Genomic DNA, 5213 nt, shown 5'->3' on the forward strand with positions numbered 1-5213 from the left:
TGCCTGGCAGAAATGTTAGCAGAAAATTAAGTGAAGATTCTTTCATAGGCAACTTGGGTGACCAATGGTCCCAGGCTTGTCCAGCTCTTTTTTTCATCAGGTGATTCCTTTTACTTAGGGGCAGAAAAGCATATACAGTTACTTCAGGTAAATATAACATACAGCTGTATCTTATCTCCCAGGAAAATGTACTACCGACCTGTTTAAGTAAGATGATTCTTGTACATAACATTAGTATATCATTGCTTGAGTCTTTTCCTAGTTTTTAGACTACCGGTTTTCATTTTACGTTCTGTATTTTTGAGACGTGTATCGGATTCATGCTCCAACCAATATATCCAAAGTCCGAACCGATGGAGAGAGGCCAATAATATATTTCAACAATGTGCTGCATCACATATCATGATTTGCTAAGTTTACATAATATCAAGGCCATTTCTACTTTTAAGGGCTGTGAAAGAAAAGCGCGAATTGAATTTTCTGATACGAGAACCTGAAAATATTAGTATTGCAGGCATACTTTATTTATCAATTAAAACCAATTCTTCCCAATAAATCTGCTAGTTCAACTTTTAGGAGGCCCTTGTGTCAGTGGCATACCACTGTTTTCTAGTAAAAAACAGAAGTTTTTCGGTCTTGCTGCTATGAAATTCCAAAGTTGCCATGATAAAAGGTTAAGATAATTGGAGAATCTTATTTCGTCCACTGACACCCCCCCCACCCCCCCCCCCCCCCTTCCCTCCACAAAAAAACCTTTTTTTGGGTGACCCTGCCATTCGTAACTTATCGACTGATACGTATGGTACATGTAGACATGTGTAATGTTCAAGATGGATCCTATTCTTATTTTGGTACGAGGGCCTCGACAGGGATAGAAGCGTATCTCGTCGTTTTTGTAAGAATGAATATAGTTACAAGTACATGACATAATAGATGAGTATCTTAGTGTTACATTAGTATAATACATACAATTATCATGAAGAAGAGTAGGGTATTTCTATGATTGAAAATAAACGATAAAAGTCCGACATCCATCCTTGCTATCCCACGTTGTCAGCGTGGAATCCATCCTAGATCGATGAAGAAGAAGGAAACTCCAACTAGAACAATCATCGCGCTCACGTCAAAGTAACTCTTTACATGTACATGCAACTGGTGTTGTAGTAATCTGTGAGCCATAGGGGAATCAGCAATCCCATTTTCAAAGGTATAAGACTAACAAAGCTTAATGGGTGAAGTATGGTTAAGTTCTGAGGCTGCAGCAAGCGACTAAACATTTATTTGAGGTGGCTAACTTACGAGTACAAAAATAAGAAGTTGATGGTCTATGCTTAGAAGATGTGAACTACTGTGATCAAATGAATGATCCTGAACACCTACTTACGGCAGACATAACCCCACCGTGTCCTCGATTGGAGAGGAGCTCACGGAAGAGACAACCACGGTTACACACTCAGTTGACAAGTTTTAATTAAATTTACGTCCAAGTTATCTAGAATCGGATGTTAAACAAAGTTTTCACGTTGCCACATAACCGCGGGCACGACTTTTCGAAAGATTTAACCCTGCATGGGTGCTTCAACTAATCCATCACATACTATTACACGCTGCGACGGAATAACCTCGGTCAGCGAAAATCCGTGATCTCCTCGGGTTCCTATTGGAAAACCTCAACCTCGAGATAGCCCAAAGCATCCTCGGAACCCCTCGCACAAGACGCTCGAGAAAAGGTAAAACAAGTCCAGCAAGGCCGCCTGGCGTGTTGACGATCCCGATAGGAGCCGCGTATCTCGTTCTCATGACACGACGGATGAGCACTACGTACGGTGGCCGGATAGACATCCTCCAAGTTGCCCCAGATGTCTCCGTGATGGCTCTGTTTGGGACCAACACCATCAGCACTGACCACCTTGTATTATGTTGAATTACTCCTTAGGTTCATGATGCCCTATGTTTTTTTAGTAGTAACAGAATTATTATGTAGGGCAAATATAGTATCAATGTTGGGCCTTGCCAGACGTGTTTTATGCCAAAGCAAGAATCTAGGGAGTCCCCGTAACAACCCCACGCATGTTAGGACCGCTCATTTATGGAAGATAACACCGGTAGCCTAAACTAAGGCGGCAAAGGTGGAACAAAACACCAGGCTAGAACGTCATATAACATTTCCGAACTAGCTGAAAGGACGTGGATGTCGTCTAGAGGGGGGGGGGGTGAATAGGCGCTTTAAAATAATTAAGGTTTAGGCTTGAACAAATGCGGAATAAAACTAACGTTTAATATGTCAAGCACAAAACCTACAAACAACTAGGCTCAGCTATGTGCACCAACAACTTATGCTAAGCAAGATAAACAACTAAGTGATAGCAAGATATATTACAATAAACAATATGTCTATCACAAAGTAAAGTGCATAAGTAAAGGGTTCGAGTAAGAGATAACCGAGGCACGGGGAGACGATGATGTATCCCGAAGTTCACACCCTTGCAGATGCTAATCTCCGTTAGAGCGGTTGAAAAGAACTCGATGACGCCTAGGGGGGGGGGGTGAATAGGCTATTTAAAAACTTCTTCGGATTTGGCTTGAACCTAATGCGGAAATAAACTAAGAGGGTACTTGTCAAGCGCAAATCCTAAATGCACTAGACACTGCAACGTGTATCAACAACACGATCTACCAAGATGGACACAATACATTAACTAACAAGCACAAGTAAGTTACACAAACTTACTTGAGCTATATCACACGACAAGTAGGTGAAACAACACAAGATACTAGATCACACTATATCAACACGATATATCAAGGGCTGCAAGTATGAACGTGTGGATATAGAGGGTATGCTTGAATGATTAATCTTGTACAAGAAATAGCCAACACAATATAATGAGCACAACCAATATGCAATGTATGTATGCTCAAATAACACAAGTAAACCACAAGTGAGGAGTTAGGGTTAAGGATAACCAAGGTCACTGAGACGAAGATGTATCCCGATGTTCACTTCCTTGGAGGGAAGCTAGTCACCGTTAGAGAGGTGGATGTTACCACGAAGGCACACCAACGCCACGAAGGCTCACCCTATTCTCCTTTTGAGATAACACCACGACGGCGTTTCTCAACCACTAGTGGTAAGCCTTTGAGGTGGCTTCCAAACCCTCACAAACTTTTCCGGGGGAAATCACACGGATTGATTCCTTTCCGAAGAACTCCTACCGCCTAGGAGTCTCCAACCTCCAAGAGTAACAAGATCACGGGGAATGCTCAAAACTTGCGCAAATCACAAATAGCTTGGGTTGAGAGAAGGAGAGGGAGACGATCTATCTTTTGATTGGAACAACTCTCAAAGGGGCTCACAAATGCTCTTGGGATCTAAGATTTGGAGTGAGCAAATGTGTGTGAGGTGGAAATGTGTTCTTATGATGATAAGGCTGTGTTGGGCAACCCTCTCACGAAGTGGGAGGGGGGTATTTATAGTGGGGAGAGAAAAAGAGCCGTTGGGGACACTTTAAGTCACACAGGGTCCGGACGTCCGACAGTTGTCGGAAGTCCGGGCGTCCGCGAGGGGTCGGACGTCCGACAGGGGTCGGTCGTCCGAGGCCTGTAGATACGACTGAAACTATTTTGAATTAAACAGCGACCGGACGTCCGACAGGGGTCGGTCGTCCGAGGCCTGTAGATACGACTGAACCTATGTTGAATTTATCAGCCACCGGACGTCCGGAGAGGACCGGAAATCCGAGTTATACAGCTCAACATCTACGGGTGGTAGGCTTCGGATTTCCGACGGGTGTCGGACGTCCGGCGCTCGGACGTCCGGAGGGAGCCGGATTTCCGAGATATAGAACTCAACTTCTACTGGTGCAGGCTTCCGGATTTCCGGGCCTTGGCCCGACATCTGGGCCTCGGACGTCCGGAGGGAGCCGGAAGTCCGAGTTATATGGCTCTGATTTCTCTGGCATAGGATTCCGGATTTCCGAACTAGTCGGTCGTCCGGTCCTCGGACGTCCGGAGAAAGCCGGATGTCCGAGGCACTGGTTCTGTTTTCTGATAACAACAAAGCAGTGGAGATGTGGTCTGAGCAGAAAGTGATGATGTAGTTTGAGCAAGTTCATCGCAAAACCTGTGATCCCCTCTTAATAGTGCGGGATCCCTACGGACTTAAGAATCATAAAAGAGTACTGATGATCCATACTTGAGTGTATACTTTTATTCGGTGATCATCACTCCGCACAACTAACGTCAAAGGAACTAATACCTTTGAGTTAGCCCTTTCACCTGAGCTTGATGTTGTTGTTCCTTATTGGCTCAAGTTGAAAGCAAGACATGATGAAGTCTTCAAGTAGCTTTCCCATACACAATGCGGAAAGCCTAGCTTATGTATTCATCTTCATTTGTCCACCATGTGAACATCCATAAGAATCAAGCATGAAATTCTCAAGAATGCTTATCTTGATCTTGTCATGTCCACCATGTGATCATCCACAAGAATCAAGCATGTAGTGCTCAGGAATGCTTATCTTGATCTTGTCCTTGTTAGCACATGAGGTTGTCCTTGTCAGCACATGATCATTGACAATAGTTTCAATGATATATTCGTGCTGATCCGCTTGAACTTGCACACCACAATCTTGATGACGATCACCACTTGACGTCATCCTTCATGGGTTGTATGGCATCTTACTTTTGACGCAAGCCCAATGGAAGCACACCTAACCCCCACATAGGAGTCTCACAAAGACCATGGGTTAGTACACAAACACGTAATGGACAATGCTTACCATACCATGGGATCACTTGATCCCTCTCGGTACATCTTGTACGCTTTGTGTGTTGATCATCTTGATTTACTCTTTGTCTGAGATCTTGATCAACCTAGTGTTTCTATGACCATTCTTTGGATAATACCTTCAATAACATCTTGGTCATCATATAAACTCCTTGAACCCAACAGATGGACTTAAAGAAGTGCCTATGGACAAATCCTATAAATATAACTTAAGGCAACCATTAGTCCATAGAAATTGTCATCAATTACCAAAACCACATATGGAGATATATGCTCTAACAATCTCCCCCATTTTGGTAATTGAAGACAACCACTTCAAGAGAGTTTATATAAGGAGATAAGCATAACCAAGCGCACACATACAGGGTAATAATGCATGTGTGCAAGATGTAAATGCCTACGCAATAAAAGCAAAGCCCTCTAA

Source organism: Hordeum vulgare, chromosome 5H, assembly GCF_904849725.1.
Source record: "Hordeum vulgare subsp. vulgare chromosome 5H, MorexV3_pseudomolecules_assembly, whole genome shotgun sequence".
Lineage (NCBI taxonomy): Eukaryota > Viridiplantae > Streptophyta > Magnoliopsida > Poales > Poaceae > Hordeum > Hordeum vulgare.